The 22,184-nt window shown below is 35.9% G+C and overlaps 2 pseudogenes; both read left to right on the forward strand.

The window, feature by feature from the left end:
• Nucleotides 1-1,357: 1,357 nt before the first annotated feature.
• Nucleotides 1,358-3,176, forward strand: LOC127656786 (centromere protein O-like; annotated as a pseudogene).
• A 12,414-nt stretch (nucleotides 3,177-15,590) lies between these two features.
• On the forward strand, nucleotides 15,591-22,136 carry LOC127656890 (dnaJ homolog subfamily C member 5-like; annotated as a pseudogene).
• The last annotated feature ends 48 nt before the right edge of the window (nucleotides 22,137-22,184 follow it).

Genomic DNA, 22,184 nt, shown 5'->3' on the forward strand with positions numbered 1-22,184 from the left:
AAGAGCGGTTTGTTTTGGTTTTGAGCTTCCTTGTATGACGAAACAGAGCTCCAGTTTTTGAAGCATTTTAATTTAGGAAGAAACGAAGTAACTTTTTAATTTGATTTTTTATTATATATATATATATATATATATATATATATATATATATATATATATATATATATATATATATATATATATATATATATATATATATATATATATATATATATATATATATATATATATATATATATATATATATATATATATATATGTGTTATTATATATATTGCAAATACTACGTAATTGCAATACTTTCATTAAAAAAAAATTTTTTTGATGACTTAAATATGATTAAATGTGAAAAATATTACATATCTTTGAATTATATTATACCCTGAATTTTTTTGTTTTTATTTATCCTATATGGTGTCCTGACTAATTTGCTGGCGTTAGTAAGGGGTGGCATGATACAACAGGATCAGCATCGGTCTGAGAGTTTACAAATGCTTAAAGTCCAAGCTGCTACCCTCGGCGCCAAAAGAGATCAACGCAAACAACAGACACAAACCATCAAGGTGACAAGAGCCATGGCTTCAACTACATTGTCTTTGTTACATTTAGCCTCTAAACATAGCATGTTTTTTTTATTAGTGTTTTCTAACACAAACATCACTATTACAGGGTTCCCAAGGTCATGGATAACCTGAAAATATTAAAGGGATAATTGAAAATACTTTTAATTTACTCACCTTCATGCCATCCCAGATGTGTAAGATTTTCTTTCTTTTGCAGAACACAAATATAGATTTTTATAAAATATCTCAGCTCTGTTGGTCCATACAATGCAAGTGAATGGCGATAACAACTTTGAAGCTTTAAAAAGTGACGTTTTAGGTGTGGGTGAGAAACAGGTTAGTATTTAAGTCCTTTTTAACTTTTAAATCTCCATTTTCAATTTAAAAATGAAAGTGAATGTTTATATTTCACTGGCAAAATATTGCTCTTCATGTGTGCAATTACTGTAAATATTATCAAGCGATTTGAAAAAATCTTTTAAATAATAAAGTTTTTTTTAACAAAAGTCATTTAAACAATCTCGGAAATTTAAAAAGGTCAAAAGGTGTTGGAACGTTGCCATTATTATTGCTCAAAACTAGGGTCAGGAGCAGTACTGGCTAAGCTACTCATAAAGTAATCTGCTACAAATAACTAATTACTTCTTTAAAATTGTAATCAAATTACTTCGGCAGAAATGTAATAACATTATTTATTATTTTACTTTTAAGTTAATGTCTTAAATAATAATTATAATGGACCCTTTTCACACCTCTGCATTCGTGACATGGAAGTCGTCATAGTTGGTTAAACTATGGCGGCGACCGTAAAGAAAAGTAATAATAATCAGTGCATCTACAGTGTTCCTGTTTGCACAAATTCTAAAAGAAAACATCTGGTTTGTGTTTCCATGAATTTCCAAAAGATGCTGAACTTTCTACAAACTTGGTGGGTTCAGGCAATTAAACACGAAGAAGAAAACTTCTTATTTTCAAGATGAGGATTTACAGCAGTCGCTCACAGGTGGAATTGTGAAACAATTGTAAAAAACTAAATTTTTCCAGCTTGTATAGCTAATGTGCATTCTAGAGTTGATTGACAGGTGATGTCTGTATCTAAAAGGTGATTGGCTCTTTTAACTGTAAGGCGGGACTTCCTTTCTACATCCATTGCCTGTTGGGTGCTCAGAGCTCCTTGGTTGAGTGTTCCAATTTCTCCCATTCATTTATAATAGAAGTGGTTCAGTTTGGGGTGCTTTCGTGATCTGAGCACATTATTTAAAGCGTACCAGATTTACTTTAATTGCATATTTGTGTAATTTCACATACCTCTACGTTTGTCCGCTACAGTTTACTATATGCATTTAAAATAACCCATGAAAGCTGGTTTATTTGACAGCAAGGCAGATGAGAGCATGAGTTGTTAACTCAACATCAATGATGGTTGTTGGTGTAGAAAGCGGAGGCGCCTGGATACAAAAACGGAGAGGAGTGGATACAATGACACCCGGGATGGAGAGGTGCGGTGACCTTGGTGTGCGCACATGTCAAGTGTCCTGTGTGTTGCGGTTGTAAACCTCTAAAAAACTAAATTGTGCCCAAGACAAAAAATGACCAAAATAGCAATTGCGAGTGGGGTGGCCAATGGGGTAGCCAGGCTTCGGTCCATGGCCACCCCCTAGCTCCGCCCCTGCCCACCACTTCTGTTTCACTGTTTTATTTATTTATTTATTTAGTCAGACTCAAGTGTGAACACAGACGATACCCAACTTTATATTTCTTCAAAACCTGATGAGATTTCACAATTCTCTAAATTAGCAGAGTGTATCAGTGAAATAAAAGATTGAATAGCCAGAAATTTCCTTCTACTCGATTCTTACAAAACAGAGGTACTAATTATTGGACCAAAAACCTCTAAAAACAAGCCGCTAACATATAATTTGACCCTCGATGAATGTACTGTTACATCGTAACATATATATATATATATATATATATATATATATATATATATATATATATATATCAGATTTCTTAAGTGTTTTTGTCTCAGCAGTGTCATATGTTAGGCCTGATCAATTGTGCTATTTTTCATAGGTAGCTATGATTTGGTGGACTGTAAAGAAACGAGAAGTGTGTGCGTATCATTTCACACAGCCTTTGAGGGTGTGTATTTTGACATGACGCACCGTGCAGATCTCCATTCGTAACATTCAACCGTCCTTCCCACTCGAGAGTTTTGCCAAACAGAACTTGCAGAATGAAGGTATTTGCTTAAAGGTTTCCTGCATACCGTCAGCCAGAACTTCAACACTTTAGCTGGTCACAGACAGCAGATCACGCTCATCAGGGTACAACCCCTATTTTTATTCTGTTTAATGCTTCAGATGTTTCATGCTCCATGAATACTTCCTTTGTTGTGTAGCTGCTTTCTCTCTGCAACAGGAGCTCATTGGTGCAGTAGAGGTGATGGAGAGCAATCAGTTGTGTAATATTCTAGTGTTGATGTGTAAAGCTCAAGTCGAGACACCTGTGGCTGCTCTGTGCACACTGGAATATAAAGATCTCACACTCTGTCTGGCTACACATGTTTGCATTGAAAGTGAAGGTATGGCTTATTCAAGGAACTGGTGAAACTTTACAGTGGCTGCAAAATGTCATTTCATAGGACATTTCAGTCATATTTAAAATTTAAAATGTCAATTTAACACTTTATTTCAGTGCGATTAATTATAAATACTTAAAATAACACATTAAAAAAATTAATGCAATTAAGAACGGCACTATAGTAAGACATTTTCCTACCAACAGAATTCAAAGTTGAAGTGAAATCTCCTATCGCAAGCCCTTTTGACATTTAAACACATGCAGGATATGAATAATAAATATCTACAATTCAGTTTTTTTTTTTATACTAAAATTATAATTCTTGATATCAGCGATTTAATTACTACTAGTGAAAATGCTCATTTTAAATATCAGTAATTAGGTTTGCACTAGTAAAACGTTCATTTTTTTTATATAAAACAAAATTACTCAAGGAAATACCCATTCTTGAGATCAAAAATGGAATTTCAAGTAGTAAAAATCCTAATTATTGATGCATTTTCACAGGTAGAATTTTCATTTGTTGTTCACGCAATTACAGATATCTCTTATTCGTTTCTTACAAGTTAAAATTACGAATACACAAATTAGCAATGTGCTTCTTATCATAAAAATATATATAAATAATTACGTGGTTACTAGTAAAAAATATGCATTCATGATATCAACAATTGTGTTACAACTAGTTCAAATGAAAATATTTGATATCTGTAAATTTATTTTAACATGTTTTATTTGTTTTATTTCAGATCTTTGGAAATAGATTTCAGGTATCAATAATTGTGAGAGTAATTATAGATATCTTAATAGACTAGAGGAAGTGAATGGGGCAAATTTTTGGAAGGTTTAAAGTCAGAAATGTGAAGCTGATAGTTTTATAAAAGCACTTCCATTAATACTTCTGTTAGAACTAGTGTATTATTTGAGCTGTAAAGATGTCTAGCTCGTCGTTTACCAGGATTACATGCTTAATGGCGTTATGTTGTCATGGCAATGAAGTGGTAAAATTGGATGTCATTTTACACAGAAAAGGTTAGTACGTGATTTTATCACACTAAAATCATGTTAACATGCATATTGTTTACATCTTGCGGCTATAATTTTGAAACAGTGAGTATTTTAATGTTTACGGATTGACCACATTCACTTCCATTGTAAGTGTCTCACTGGAACCCAGATTTTTACTTTATTTAAAGAAAAGGAGGAATGACTCAGTTTATTTTGTGGTAATCAACATTACACCACAAATGCTGTTGATTGAGCTTAACTTGTATCATAATTCCACTAGTGAAATTACAGACATCAAAAAGGAGCATTTTACTAGCTTTATTGTGGGGCTTTTAAATATTGAGATGCTATTAATTGCAATAAATTAGCTTAATCATCAACATATCATGTTATGAATTTAATTACAAATTGTGATTGATTGACTGCACTATTAAAAATGTAGATCACTGAATTAAATATCAAACCAAGAGCAATTTATTGCAAAGTAAATAGCACAAGCACACTTTTTACACAAAAATAGAAGTTTGTTAGTTAAAAATATTTTGACACATTCCATTTCTATGTTTAAATGCCTGAGTTGCTTTTACATTGTTCACTGTAAAACAAAAAATAAAGAAAAGCAACTAACTACAAAGCATTTTTGAATTTACAACTTAAGACAAATTAGTTAACATAACTTTACAATTTAAGTTGGGTTGTAAGTACCATTAACTCAATACAATAAGTTCAGCAAACGTAAAAATATTAATGATTTTTACAAGTAGATCTAAGTTCAATAAACATGCATTTTTAAGTACAGCTATCCAACATTTTCAATATTCTTGATATAGAAATATATTCTGTGCTAAGCAGATTTACCTTTTTTCATAAGATCATGTGTCAGCTCCACCGAGATACCAAGTAATTGGTCCAACTTGAAGTTTTGTGTAGGTAACAATTACTTTTAGAGTTACGTCAACTTAATAATTTTCATTAAAGTGAACACTGATGGAGACTTCATTATAGATGTAACTCACTGTTTAAGATTTTAAGTTTGATTTAAATGGCATAAAAGTGGAATTTATTGATTGTTTTAAGAAATATCAACTTTTTGTACATTAGATAGTTCAATCAACTTTTAAACTTGAATTTTATCGGAGAAAATTGAAGTTGGATTTTTTTGCAGTGTTAGAGAGTTATTACAGGATATTATGTTGGTCAATTGAAATTACTCAGAATCTGCAAGGCACTAGCCTGGCATTGGGAGCAACTTGGGGTTCAGTGTCTTGCCCAAGTTCACTTCGGCATGTGGGCCAGGAATCGAACCGCCAACCCTGCGATTAGTGGCCAACCCGCTCTACCACCTGAGCCACAGCCGCCACATTTAAAGAAAATAATATAGAAATAATATCATGAGAGAGGTCAAAATGAGCTATATTCTGTTACATTCACGTTTCAATACCATTCACAGTAGATTAGCAAGTACTGTATTAAGGAAACAAATTTAGCATGATCTGCCACATAAATGTTCAATTTACAACCACAATTTAAGAACATGTTGTCAAATATGTTCTATAGTCTCAAGAAAACTCTGTATTTTCTGTTGTAGTTTCTCTCTCTGGAGTTGCTTGAGTCTTTATTTATACCAGCGGTGATATGCTTCCTGATACATGAGCTCTTTTCAATCAGGGCCAGATCTTTCAATTGCAGAATGGAAAGCTGATCATTTCTGGAAGCTTTAAATTTCTCTGTAGATAGAAAAGAGTCATCTTGCTTGCCAAACAATGTTGCTGATTTAGCAAACATCTGTTCTATATCATCTTCGAATGTTTTAGCTGAAGACGGGGCTTTGAAAGTTGTCACAGACTTTGAAAACCGTGAAAAATGCTTTGAAAAGCATTGCTTGTGAGCATTGTTTGCCATCCTGACCCCTGACATTACCCTCATTGTGTTGTTTATTGTTGCATGCGGTTCACAAACTCTTTTTTTTGGTTTGTGTGATAACATTTTATTGAGTTACAGAATGTTAATGTACAGAGATCAAAAGAAAGAAATAAACATAATTCTGAACACTTTTCTTCCCTAGATTACCCACCCACAACCCCAAGGTGACCATACCCCCCATCCCCATCTCACAGAAGTACATACAGAGCATACATAAATAGTTTAATAAAGATATAAATGTAGGAATATGAGACATAGATATTACAACCGCTCCTTATTTTTGACATTGCATCTAGCCATGCTAAGATAGTCCTCGGAGTGGCACCATGTAACCTTGCCACAGAGAGCTCCATGTTCGCAATGTCCAAGAAAGATTGCATCCAGTGAGTCCAAACTAGAGAGTGTGGAGGTTTCCAGCATAAGGGAAGTATTTTCTTAGCAGCAGTAAGTCCACAGAACAACTTTTTGAATCATCACTTAGAAGATAAAGTCTTGGACAGCACGATACCTCAAACTCCAAAATGTCCTTCAGCTTCGTGGAAACCTGTCTCCAAAACTCGTTGACTTCAGGGCAATCCCAAAACTTATGCATGTATGTACCTATGCACCCACTTGAGCAAAAGTTACATTTAGGAGACGTGGAAAGCTTAATTAAATGACACTTCCTGGGAGTGAGATACATCCTATGAATCATCTTGAAATGGACCAATTGATGATTAGGACTTTTAGAGACATGTTTGATATTAGCCCATATTGAGTCCCAACATATGTAATTCCTGTCTTCTGAGCCAATCCCATAAATATCTCTGTACCTAACGTCTACAACTGGTAACTTTTTACAAGAAGCCTCCAGAAACAACAGGTACAGTGATGAAACTATACCCCTTGTACTTCCACGTGAAGTAAGCAACTTGCAAAGTAAGACAGGGAATACTAGAGCCCCAAGGAACACCATATGCACGCATGGAAGATCTCAGGCGCAGAAAGTGCCTGGTAAATTATATTCTACACGTAGATAATAAAACATTCTTAAACCTTTGTCCCCCCAAACATCAGCCAAAACAGTAATCCCTCTTTCACTCCAGTCTGAGAAAACAAAAGGTTTATTATCCAAAAGAGGATTATGATTACGGAATAATGGAGAATGAGAATGCCATTTATGGTCATCATGGGGATACTTTGAAGCCGCCCGCCTGGTAGAAAGAAGATATGTTATTATTGGGCCAAAATGCTGTTTCGCACTCTTCAACAGAGTGTTGCAATAAATCATATCCTGTAATCTATAAGGTAAAACCAGATTAAATTTAATCGGTTGCCAAAAAACAGCAGAGCCAGGATTTAACCATACCGTAAGAGGTCATAATGTAAAAGCCCATTGATAAAGTGTAAAGTCCAGAAGTGCAAGTCCACCAGCATCCTGTAATGTTGAAAACTTTATACGGGGGGGACTTGATGTTCCATATGAACTTGGAAACTAATCTTTGCAGATTAGACCAGAAATAATATCCCTTTTGATGACAGAAATCCAAGCTTGTAAAGATAAAGTTAGTGTCTCTACACGATTATATATATACCCTGGAAATTTTTCTGAGCTATTGTGTGCAGAGACGGAAATATATCCACACCCAAATATCTAAAGCTGTTTACATTCGGTATAAAAGATGGCAAAACCGATTTAGAGGATGAAGTACTTAAGTGCATTAATGAAGATTTGTTCCAATTAATCTTATACCCAGAGAATTGGCTAAAACAGTTAAATACTGACAAAAATTATGAATAGACTTAACATATAAAAGAATGTCATCTGCATATAATGAAATTCTCTAGAGAGAGTGCAAACAAGAGTGGCGACCGAGGGCATCCCTGACGAGTCCTACGTAATATAGACAATTTTAAAGAGGTGATGCTCGCTGTCATAACCACAGCGGATGGATTGGTGTATAATACTTTAACCATATTAATATAATCTCTGCCTAAACCAAGGTCCTCCAATACAGACCAATGTTAATGCAATTCAAGCCAGTCAAAGGCTTTCTCAGCATCTAAACACACAGTTGCACATGGTATGTCCATTCCATGGTTACGTGTATAATATGTAATAGCCGGCAAACATTATCGGCCACAAGATGACATTTAATGAAACCAGTCTGATCGTTATGCACCAATTTAGTCATGAATGCAATTAAACAGGAGGCCAAAACTTTGGGGAACAGTTTCACATCACTGTTTAATAGAGACAATGGTCTATAATTCCCACACTGAGTCAAGTCAGGCTTATCAGGCTTAGGTAACAGAGTAATAATCTACAGGTGTACTGTCTCTTTGTAGGGTGAAAAATGCGATATACATCAATCAGACTAAGATTAGACATACATTTACGTAATTCAATAGATAATAAAGATCACGTTGGATAATTCTGCATGCACAAACAATCAAGAGAAACATCAACTACCACGTGCATATCTGCACCGATGATAAGAAAACTATCTTGTATGCGCAATAAAGTTGTAGTGAGGGCAGGAAGAAAATCTGGATCAAAATGAGGAGGGGCATAAATTGAAATAAATGCCAAATTACCTGTTTTAATGTATGATACTATGCCTTCCTCACAACTATATCTTTCTATAATGTTAATCGAAAGCTTTAGTTTTAACACGACCAAAGTACCCCTTGATTTTCTATCCAATGAGAATGAGGCGGCTACATAATAAAACTTGTTAGAAAACCTTTGAACATCTGACTTTCTTAAATGTGATTCTTGGATAAATGCCAAATCAACCTGCTACCTATGTAAGTAATCCAGACAGGTAGTACGTTTAATGGGACCATTCAGCCCATTTGCATTCCAGCTAACTATGTGAAGCATTCCTGTAGCCATAAATTTGCTATAGAATAACATAAAGAGACCAGTAAAACAATTAACTGGGCATAAAACAATAAACAGAATGCACAACAGAAATATACACTCTACAAAGGGAGAAATACCCACCCACCTTGGTTGCCACAACCCAATTACCCACAAGAAAAAAACATCTCTAACCGAGCATCTAAATGTAACAGATGAAAAAGAAAAACAATTGGGTGAACCATTAACCACCTTATGGAAAACGTGACCCCGAGAAGGGCGGCAGACACAATGTTTCCACTCCCCACTCATTATTAACATGCTAAAGACCAAAATTAGCAATGAACAAAATTAACAGAGAAGCTTACACTAAAAGGCATATTGTGACATTTCGTTTACCCTAGACAATCAATCTATAAGAATAAAAAAATGAAGAAAGAAAGGGAGAAAAACCTCTAGGGCAGTTTAAGTAATGTCACTTTACTCTTACTCATTCTCCTGTGTGGCCAAACCATTCAGAACGTCTTCAACCTCCAAAGGGGACTTGAAAATGTGCTGAGCTGAACCTCACGTTAACTTCAGCTGTGTGGGGTACATCAAAAAGGTCTGAAAGCCCATTTTCGGAGACTTGTTAGTTACCTCCATTAACGAATGCCGCCGGTTGATAGTGAAAGCACTATAGTCTGCAGCAAATCTTATATCTTTCCCATCAACCTTGATTGGAGATTTTCTGGAAGCTCGGAGAATTGAATCACGATCTGTATAACGTAGCATCTTCATAATGACCGTGCAAGGCCTGCCAGAGTTGTTGGGAGGGCCGATGCGATGAACTCTCATGATCTCCGGTTTAGCATCAGCCAACGAATGGAACCATACAGGTAAAGATCCTGAGATGTATGCCGTGAGATTCGTGGCTTCCACGCCTTCCAGAAGATTCATAATACGAACATTATCCCTGCGGCTCTGGTCTTCCAAATCGGCCATCTTTTCCTCCAAGGTCATCAATCTGGCGGCAGAATTGTCATAATTTTTCTCCACTTTTGTCGTATCGATCACGCAGTTCTCTCACCCCATTAGAGCAGCTGGAAAGCTCCGACTGAATATTATCTAGTTTTAAACTGCGCTTCAATAAACTGCTGCTGTTTCTCCATAGCAGAAGCAATCGTGGCGCGAGAGACTCCTCCATCTTATCCATCTCGTGCGCTTGATCACGATGCGTTTGCATGAAAGAAAGACTCGGGTCTCTTAATGTTTGAATGTTTTGTCATTGAGATGTTGCCTTTAAACAAATAAATGGAATGTATTACAGATACAGGTATATGCATCCTTTACAGTGGTGTAGCAGTGTTCCAGTATATTTCTGTCTCTGGTGGGGCATGTGATGTGTTGTTTTTATTTTGGCAGTTCACGGTTGAAGTTAGCTTTTGTAATATGTCCCAGAATAATGATAAGAGAGTCCGTGTGTTGTTGCTCTGTGTCTGTGATGTGATCAGCCAGCTGATGCAACTCTGCGTTCATGCACGCTTGTGGCGGGATATAAACACTCACCTGAATAAATGAGGAAACCTCCCGTGGTGAGTAGAAAGGATTACAGTTGATAAAGAGCGCTTCCAAATTTGGGCAGCACATTTCTTCAATGCTGTTACATCTGTATACCAACTTTTGTTGACGTAAAAGCATGTTCCACCGCCTCTCGTTTTCCCAGATGATTCCTCAATGCAATCCACTCTGAACAGCTGGAAGCCTGGCAGATGTAATGCGCCAGATGAATTCTCGGCAGCAGCATCCTAATGCCGCATTGATGAATCTTCACAAGCGCACCAGCTCGCTTCCCTTGTGTCTGTCTTTTGGATCACTTGTAGAGGACTGCTGTGCCTCCAACTAAGATGTCAACTAAGAAGAAAAATAAACAGATTAATCAGAAAATATTAACTTAAGTTATCAAAACTGTGAAAACCAAATAAAACATCTTTATAAAGCAAAGAAAAACTAGTTAAAATAGAGGTACGTACAAACAAACAAAGTATTCTCCAAAATACTACTGCGTGGAGACATTCCCAAAAAGGGGCAGATTTATCTACAGCATTACAGAAGGAGCAAAGTGGATCTATTTCAGGGTGCATGTTTCTTAAATAAAGATTGACTGGGTAAAAATGGTGTAACAGTTTAAAGGACACCTCCTTAATCTTATTGGTGATTCAATATTTATGAGGTAAAGTCTGTACGACCAGCGTCAGACATGCTTGTGTCACATCTCGGGTGTGTTGCATCTCGGGTGTGTTGACACAGTGACTTCAATGTTTAAGTCACTGTGTCAAGTCAAATATAGTTTCAAATATGGTTCGCATTTGCGTCCTTCAAGTGTTTTGAACGCAAGAATGTAATGCGTGTTTGTGTTGTGTGTCCGCTGAAGAGTTGTTAATGTTTTGTTCACTGTAATAAACTGTGTGTTGCTCATACAGCTGAAATTTCACTTACTGCCCTCTGGAGTAAACAGGTGGTACTACAAGCTTGCATTTCTCAGGAATTTCTCAGGAAAGCATTGCGATTAATTGCGTTAATTTTTTTAACACGTTATTTTTTGTAAAATGAATTGCACTTTATTAACGTGTTAAATCGACAGCCCTAAAATATATATATATAATAAAAACATATTCAGATAATTAAAATGCATTACATTCTTGTGGCTGTCAAACATTATTTAAACATACTGTGATGAACTAAATGGTAAATGGTCAGCACTTATATAGTGCTTTTTTTAACCTTAGGGTAACCAAGCTTAACACTGTGTCACATTCATCCATTCACACACACACTCATACACCAATGATGCCAGAGCTGCCATGCAATGAGCTAGCCTGCCATTGGGAGCAACTTGGGGTTCAGTGTCTTTCCCAAGTTCACTTCGGCACGTGGAGTCGTGTGGCCGGGATTGAACCGCCAACCCTGCGATTAGTGGCCGACCCGCTCTACCACCTGAACCACAGCCACCAGTAGCTTGAAGTAGATCTAAGTTCAATAAACATGCATTTTTAAGTACAGCTAACCATCATTTTCAATATTCTTGATATAGAAAGATATTCTGTGCTAAGCAGATCTACATTTCTACATAAGATCATGTGTCAGCTCCACCAAGATACCAAGTAATTGGTCCAACTTAAAGTTTTGTGTAGGTAACAATTACTTTTAGAAGTTTTAGAAGTTAAGTCAACTTAATAATTTTCATTAAAGTGAACACTGATCACCCTGATGGAGACTTCATTATAGATGTAACTCACTGTTTAAGATTTTAAGTTGCATTGACTTAAATGGCATAAAAGTTGACGTAATTGATTGTCAAATTAAGCATGCTCGCATTTTCGCACACATACTTGTGTAAAATATGTTTAAGGCATTATAAATGCGTAAACTGCTAAAACTTAAACTGCTATGCTGATGATACGCAACTCTACTTGTCTTTTCAGCCCAACGACACCAAAATGACGGCTCGAATTGCTGCCTGTTTGACAGACATCTCGGCCTGGATGAAAGTAGACCATCTGCAACTCAAACCAGCCAAGACCGAACTCCTTGGCTTTCCAGCCAACCCTGCTGTTGAACACAACATCACCGTGCACCTGAGTTCAACTATAGTATTGCCTTCCAAAATGGTCAGAAATCTAGGGGTAACCATCGATAACAAGCAAAATTTCACAGACCACATCTCAAAGACTGCAAGATCATGTAGATTTACACTCTGCAATATCAGGAAGATAAGACCCTTCCTCTCTGTACATGCCACACAACTGCTCGTTCAGTCCCTTGTCATAACTAGACTGGACTACTGTAACGCTCTCATTGCAGGCCTTCCTGCATGCACTATTAGACCTCTGCAAATGATCCAGAATGCAGCAGCACGTCTGGTCTTTAATGAACCAAAGAGAGCACATGTTACACCACTCCTTGTCTCTCTCCACTGGCTGCCGGTTCATGCACGTATCAAATTCAAGGCTCTGATGCTGGCATTCAAAACAGTCACTGGGTCTGCTCCAGCATACCTAAAATCATTTATGCAGAGCTACACGCTCGGCTAAGGAACGTTGTCTTGTTGTACCAACACAAAGAGGCACCAAAACACTTTCCCGGACTTTCAGCTTCATCATACCACGTTGGTGGAATGACATTCCCAACTCCATCCGTGAAGCTGACTCACTTGCTGTCTTCAAAAAACTTAAAACGCATCTTTTCCATGAGCACTTAACCAGTCACTTACAAAAATAAAAATAAGTAAATAATAATAATTTAATCATTCTTGTTGCACTTAAATCTGTTTTTTATACTATTCTGATGCTAGTGAAACTTTGTAGTATGGCACTTTTCGTACCACTGTCTCCTTAAGATGATTCACCTATGTTTCCCTCTTTTGTAAATCGCTTTGGATAAAAGCGTCTGCCAAATGAATAAATGTAAATGTACATTCAGACTCATATATTGGTGCATTGACGTTTTGCACCAGATTTGATGTCACGGACACCAAAACGCCATTGGTTCTAGCGTGTGTCGTAACCAAACGCAACATGCCAGTTTCAATACAGATTTGGAACGACATGAGGGTGAATACATGATGAACTATTCCTTTAATAATGTCAAATAATGCTCTGTTTGATGCACAAAATGTTACTTTGTACTATTATAACACAAGTCGATTGTGTTCTTATTCCTAGTGTAAAGCAGAGCTCGTCCGGAGTTTCACTGGGCATGTTGAGCTCTTTCAGTCAACGGATCTGATAGTGTTAGATACTGTCGTTTTTATGATTGGCAGAAATTAATTGTCATTGCTACAGAATTAAAAGAAGAGATATAAAGTTTATGACACCATAAAACTTAAAAAGACAGGTAGATAGTATGTGTAACTTTAGAGTAACACAAAAAAATTGCCTCACGGATTATGACCTTTTTGAGGCCCATGTTAAATATTAAACAAAATGAGTTGAAACCTTATAAATACCTTTTCGAGGTTTATGACAGTTCCCAGGCACACAGCTTCTGATGAAGAAAAGGGCCTTGGCTGTACAATGTAAAGGCATGTTTAAGTCTTTTCAACACTACTCTGTTCTCTTAACCCCTGTGTTTGTGTTGTGCTAACACCTTTTGTGTTCCCGGTCAAAAATGACCATTAAGATAAATCTCTCATATTGTCTATATTTTCCCAAGATCTTTTAATCAACGTCCTTAGTAATCATGACACGTTTTTGACTTCTTTTTTGAACATATTTTTTAAAAATATATATTTTTTATTGATAGGATTCATTGAACTGAGCTTATACTGGGCTAGTGGGGTGCACTCCCTCCCAAAAAATAATAATAATGATAAATATTTAATAAATTAATAACCACTTGCTTGATCTGAACAAAATAGGTTTCATTTTAAAGCTTATAATATGGACTTCTCAACGCATATAGCTGATCCAACCAATTCTTGAATAATGCTTTTTAATTTGCTGACTGTTTTGTTCTCATAATTTGCTAATTATCACAAATGTTGTTATCATAACAATTATACTCAGAGTTGGCAAAGCCATAAAAAGACGAGATAGACATGTGTGTTATATATCGTTGGAAAGGTCTCAATTAGTAAAATGCAATGAGCAAATTTGTTTTACTCAGAGGTCAAACTGCTGTGAGAATATGAAAGTGTATGAAATTCCCACTGACATACATAAATAGGAGTGTCTAATTGTCACATTTTTCCTTATTACTTCCTGAAACATAAATATAACACAGACAATGACTTGACCGAATGACCGATTCAAACAAGCCCAAACACAACATAATATGATAAGTAGATCTTAAAATATACCACAAAGAGTGTACATGGAAAAAAACGATGCACTAAAGGGGTGTGTGTGTGTGTGTGCGTGCGAGGAAGACAGCTTATAAATCATACTAAATTATGTTTTCTGAAAATGTAAAAATGCAGAAAGTGTTCTGTGTGGGTGTGTGAGCCAACGTGTGTGAGCACATTTCCGAGGACTACACACACACACGTTGTGTTTCCATGTTTTATGGGGACTTTCCATAGACATAATGGTTTTTATACTGTACAAACTTTATATTCTATCCCCTAAACCTAACCCTACCCCTAAACCTAACCCTCACAGAAAACATTCTGCATTTTTACATTTTCAAAAACATAATTTAGTATGATTTATAAGCTGGTTTCCTCATGGGGACCGACAAATTGTCCCCACAAGGTCAAACATTTCGGGTTTTACTATCCTTATGGGGATATTTGGTTCCCACAAAGTGATAAATACACACACACACACACACACACACACACACACACACACACAGACTCACTCACTCACTCAAGCACACACACACACACAGACTCACTCACTCAAGCACACACACACACACACGCTCATTTTGTTTAGGTCAAATTGCGAACGAATTACTATTTTAGACTTAAAAATACATGACATTGTAGATGTTAACCTGGATAATTATATAAAATAATTATTATTTTACTTTTATTTTATTTATTTATTTTTATTTACTTTTTTACTGCTGTAAATGTTTCCAAAAATATATGAACACCTCGAAACAACAATTTTACCAACTAAATGTGCTCGATTCATTACATTCAGCACAGTCTGTCCTATACAGAGAGATTGTTTCACTATCAGTCAGCTTGTGTTTACGTAAGAGAAAGTTAATTTCGTACTTCCTGGTGCAAACCTCGCGGGCATGATCAATATCTCAACTCCAAATTTGCGCTGTTTAAAAGTTGTACATTATTTCGGAAATGAATACTCGCATAACCTTATCAATAATCAACTTCTGCGGCTGTTTATAAACGGTAAGTCGACTCATTATTATTGATAATTGTCTCTAGTTATGAACTCTGGACAGGCCTGAACTCAAATCAGAACGATTGGAGTCGTAAAAGTAAATGTTTTCAAAACTCTAAACTGAGGTAACATTAAAAAGTCATATAATAAAATGAAAGTCAATGCAGACAATTAGCACATACTGTAATGATGTTTTGTTTGGTTATCTTTACAATTGTTTGATTTGTAACCACAGGTGTTGGTCACCACAAAAACTATTAACATGTCCTACTTACTAACTAGTTTTTGTTAAATGTTTTGCTTGAAAAGTGTGTTTGTGCTACTTTGCCTAGATATTATGTTACCTAATGCAAAGATATTCATATAGTTTAAGCGTCAGATACTTGTTGAAGAACACAATGAAAGTGACTTCCTTGTGGTCTTCAATCTTCAGTGTTATTAGCAGAATTCAACAATGACAGATTCAAACAAACCTCAACGCAAGCTATCCAGAGCCGGAGATAGTTTATACAAGACTCTAGGCCTGGAGAAAGGAGCTACCTCTGAAGATATTAAGAAGGCGTACAGGTGTGTCTTCATTTTCATTCAATATCCAAATATGATTATATTCATTGGTATTTCTAAAACACAAACAACGATACTTCTCTCTTAAAAGCTGCTTTTTAAAACCCTTTCCCTAAAGGAAACTGGCGCTGAAGTATCACCCAGACAAGAACCCCAATAACCCCGAAGCGTCTGAGAAGTTCAAAGAGATCAACAATGCCAACACCATCCTCAACGATGAGACCAAACGACAGATCTATGACGAGTACGGATCCATGGGCCTCTACGTTGCAGACCAGTTTGGAGAGGACAGCGTTAAATATTATTTCCTCATGTCCAAGTGCTGGTTTAAGGTCAGGCGCTCCTTGTGCTTTTTATTCATTTGAATTTTATAGTTTCAGATAGCAATATATATTCCTAAAAATGTTATATTAATAACCACTTCTTTCTCTTTAGACTGTGCTCGTGTTGGGAATGCTCTGCACCTGCTGCTGTTGCTTTTGCTGCTGTTGTTTCTGCTGTGGAAAATGTGGCGTCCAGAGAACGAAGACAACTTTCAGTATGTGGATCCGGATGAACTCGCAGCCGAGATGTCAGAGGAACAGAAAGCAGGTGAACTTGACCAGGGGAGGTGCTAGAAACACGTTTTGTATTGAACAGCCCACTGCAGTTCATTTCTTTGACCTGTCACTAAAAATATTTGTGTTATTTTTCAGGCAATGACACAGTTATCACCGGACAGCCGATTCCCTGTCCAGCCCCTGGAAATTCAGGTTAAAATATATTCACATATACAGCTTTGTCTGGTCATTTTTGTGTATTTGTAACACTTTTTGTTGGGTATGCTCTTTTTGACCTGCTGCTGTTGTTTCTGTTAATAATTATATAATATATATTTATATATTTATTATAGAAAACCTATAATAAACAATATCACAAAAATCTAAAAAAGAAAAGAAAAAGGAATATAACCTAACAATGTATAACAATAACAGATTACGTAATATATACATATGATTCTTAGACCATACAGCTTTTCTTATTTTCAAAAAATTAAATAAATAAAACACAGCACTAAGTTTTAATACCACAAATCATATACACTCACCTAAAGGATTATTAGTAACACCTGTTCAATTTCTCATTAATGCAATTATCTAATCAACCAATCACCTGGCAGTTGCTTCAATGCATTTAGGGGTCAGAATGGGAAAGAAAGGTGATTTAAGCAATTTTGAGCGTGGCATGGTTGTTGGTGCCAGACGGGCCGGTCTGAGTATTTCACAATCTGCTCAGTTACTGGGATTTTCACGCACAACCATTTCTAGGGTTTACAAAGAATGGTGTGAAAAGGGAAAAACATCCAGTATGCGGCAGTCCTGTGGGCGAAAATGCCTTGTTGATGCTAGAGGTCAGAGGAGAATGGGCCGACTGATTCAAGCTGATAGAAGAGCAACTTTGCCTGAAATAACCACTCGTTACAACCGAGGTATGCAGCAAAGCATTTGTGAAGCCACAACACGCACAACCTTGAGGCGGATGGGCTACAACAGCAGAAGACCCCACCGGGTACCACTCATCTCCACTACAAATAGGAAAAAGAGGCTACAATTTGCAAGAGATCACCAAAATTGGACAGTTGAAGACTGGGAAAATGTTGCCTGGTCTGATGAGTCTCGATTTCTGTTGAGACATTCAGATGGTAGAGTCAGAATTTGGCGTAAACAGAATGAGAACATGGATCCATCATGCCTTGTTACCACTGTGCAGGCTGGTGGTGGTGGTGTAATGGTGTGGGGGATGTTTTCTTGGCACACTTTAGGCCCCTTAGTGCCAATTGGGCATCGTTTAAATGCCACGGCCTACCTGAGCATTGTTTCTGACCATGTCCATCCCTTTATGGCCACCATGTACCCATCCTCTGATGGCTACTTCCAGCAGGATAATGCACCATGTCACAAAGCTCGAATCATTTCAAATTGGTTTCTTGAACATGACAATGAGTTCACTGTACTAAAATGGCCCCCACAGTCACCAGATCTCAACCCAATAGAGCATCTTTGGGATGTGGTGGAACGGGAGCTTCGTGCCCTGGATGTGCATCCCACAAATCTCCATCAACTGCAAGATGCTATCCTATCAATATGGGCCAACATTTCTAAAGAATGCTTTCAGCACCTTGTTGAATCAATGCCACGTAGAATTAAGGCAGTTCTGAAGGCGAAAGGGGGTCAAACACAGTATTAGTATGGTGTTCCTAATAATCCTTTAGGTGAGTGTATATATATATATATAAGTCATTTAAATATTAATATATAAAAGTGAAAATAATACCTTAACCAATCTCAATTAATTTCCAAAAATGTAAACTAATGTAGCCTATTTTCTCCAAAACGTGTGTGTGTGTGTGTGTGTGTGTGTGTGTGTTACATTACACAATAGTTAGTTCCGGTCCTCAAATCTGATTGGACGAGAGACGTTCTATGAGCACTGATGGTCTGACACCATCAGCACTCGGACGCTTCACTGAGTGTATCACTGCGTTTGTGTTTGTGCCGTTCTAAACTAAAGTGTAAGAGCAGTGCAGATGTGTTCAGAGCTACTGTTTGTCTTTTTTTTTTTACATTACATTTGTTAGCCAGCAGGTGGTGGCAAAAGATCATTTTAGTGTGTAATATGAGCCAGTTGGTGACGTGAAGTGAATCCGTGTCGGCTAGTGTTTACATACAACAGCTCTTCGTGATCGCTCGTATTACGACTACACTACTAAAGATAGGAAATAGATTTAAATGGCTTTAAAGAATAACTTCAGCATTAAGGCTCATCACAGCTGAGAGACACAACAGACTGATTAATTACACAATAGGTGCCGTTTAAAATGGCGGAGGACATTGCGGTTTCTATATTGATCAACTCTTGCGCAACAGCTACCACGAAATAGAGAGGAATAAATATATATATAAATTATATTTATATAATTTAATGATGAAATTATCTATATTATATATACATATATAATACTGTAAACATATTATATTTTTATGTAGTATAATTTATATAGTGTAATATATATTACGCTATATAAATTAAACTATATAAAAAGAATAATATAAAGCTACATTAAAATAATATGAAAATTATATCATATAGAAATAGAAATGTATTATTTATATTATATTAAATCTAATAAATAAATATATATAAATAAATATAATAAAAATATGCTTTTATTATATTCTCATATTGTATTATATTATGTGGTTTGATTTTCTTTTTTGCTCATCTTCACGTTATTATATGCTGTTTTAAGTCAAATTAAAAGAGACAAAAATAATTTAAACCTTTTGCTTTCTTGAATGTTCCAGAATTTTTATTACAGAGATACTTTATTTTTGTAATATATTAAGTATAATATAAGAATTAAAAAATAAAAAGAACACGTTTAAAATATATTTAATACATTATATATATAATTATAATATTAGATAGATATAAAATAAGGTTTTATTATCATAGTTTTACTATTGTATTTAAAATAATAGTTATCTGATTGTTTATTTCCTTTTTTGCACATGCAACTAATAATTCACACTCTTCACATTCATCATTTTCCATCTTAAATCGGAATAAAAGGGATAAAAATAATGGAATGTTGCGAGTTGGATTAAAACCCACATGACTCGCAAGAGCACCATTGCTCAAGCCGTCAGAGCATGTGAAATATCCGCTATGCCACACCTCTTGATGTACAGTTTAACAGTGATTCTTGTCCGTTTCATTCAGTTGTCAATATATACTCTTGCTTTGTGTCGTTCAACAGAACACACTGTGTTCGTAGGAATGCCCATTCCTGCCCATAGCACTGGAATCTCAGGTAAATATCAGCTACACTTGGAATTATTAACCAATACAGTATGTTTGGCCAACAAAAATGTATCTGCAGTATATTTCACTGTTCATTGGCTGTAAAATGTTCATAATCTGTGTTCTCCTGTAGATGGAGACACTGTTATACTGATAACTTCAGACACACATGCGGAGATGTCACGAGACTAGTCAACCTACAAACAAGACTGAAGAATTATTCAAGGGGCAGTTCACCTAAAAAATGTTCTGTCATCATTTACTCACCTTCATGTTTTTTTCCAAACCCTTCTGTGAAACACATAAGATGTTTGGTAGATTATTGAGCTGCTAGGCAGAATGAAAACCTCAGTCAGCATTCTCTTTCATCAAAAAAGATGCAATGAAAGTGAATGGTGACTGAGGTTGTCATAATACCTAACATCTCCTTTTGTGTCCTATGGAAGAAGGAAAGTCGTATTGGTTTGAAACAACAAGAGGGTGAGTAAACAATGAAAGAATTGTCTTTTTTTGGGTGAACTATCCCTTTAAGAAGGCTGGTACATCCCTTTGAATTCCTTGTTTTCAGCACGAGGATTGTAGAAATGTTATCCCGGTTAGGATATCGCTGAGGAAATGTGCTTCAGTGGTTTGTATTACATGCACACAGTGTCTGTGCAATACGTGGGGCTCATTTTATCTCGGTAATGCAGTTTTTGTTTACGTAATTTTATAATTGCCTATTTTTGCTGAAATATTCCAGGATTGTTATTGCAGAGACACTTTATTTTTCTAATATTCTTAATGAGGAATAAAAAACGAAATGATCAGCTGATGGGTTGCAGGTCTGTTCTGTTATGGCCACGAACAGTATGGAAGATGCATTGCTAAATGCAAATAATAAAATGCAAATAACCGTATAAATGTGCATCGTTGGGATTGCAAAATGAATAGGCTTACCAACTTTTACAAGGAAGGAGGAAATGCTACCAATATCTTTTGTTGTTGACGTCCAAAATCGTGCATCCAATCAAACTCTTATGGTATATTGGCACAAATAAATGTGTTGTTTAGTAATATGGCTAATACAACATCTAACTAGCCCAGTATTTTTTCCATGTACTAGATTGGCAATTGACAATTTTCTTTTTGCACCAATGTCATGTTAATGATTTTGCATATTTATGGGCCAAATACAGTTATCAATGCAAATTGATTTCAGTGTTTGATTTGGCATTTTCTGTATGTTTACATCATTTTTGGTTCGAATTTGACGTCCAATGTAAAATGTGGGTCTTAAAGCAAAACCAGCTGAGAAACATGTATCTATATTGTATCTATAAACATGCAGTTTTTATAATAGCATCAGCTACTACCACATTAAGTCTTTTCAGTTTGTCTAATTTGAATCTCTCATGCACTATAACAATGTTATGTGAACCGTAATGAATAAATTAATCTGTGATATTGGTATGAACGTTTCGTGTGCCAAATGTCTGAACAGCACAATAATTCTTGTTGATTGTTCACCCAAAAATAAAAATGGTCATTTGCTCACCCTCATGTTGCTCCAAACTTATATGAAAGTTTCTTGAGTAGAACATTAAAGGACATGTTAGCTTTGGTCAACTATATTATTTTATTGTATGGAAAAAGCTGCATTGAAATTAAATGGCAGTTGAAGCTGTCATAATGTCTGACATCTCATTTTGTGTACCATGGATGAAAAAAAAAAACATGAGGGTGAGTAAATGACAGAATTTGTATTTTTGGGTGAACTATCCCTTTAAGAACAAAATGCTTGTATGAAAAAGAACAAAACCAAGATTATTCCTGGCTATCTGTGCACATTGATATTTCATTTCTCAGTACTATTTTATATGCTTTATTTTGTCTTAAAGGGGTAGTTCGCCCAAAAATGTAAATCATTTACCCACTCTCATGCCAGCATTTTTTCTGCAGAACACAAATGAGGATTTTTAGGAGAATATTTCAGCTCTGTAGGTCCATACAATGCAAGTGAATGGTGACCAGATC

Source organism: Xyrauchen texanus, chromosome 16 (assembly GCF_025860055.1).
Source record: "Xyrauchen texanus isolate HMW12.3.18 chromosome 16, RBS_HiC_50CHRs, whole genome shotgun sequence".
Taxonomy (NCBI): Eukaryota; Metazoa; Chordata; class Actinopteri; order Cypriniformes; family Catostomidae; genus Xyrauchen; species Xyrauchen texanus.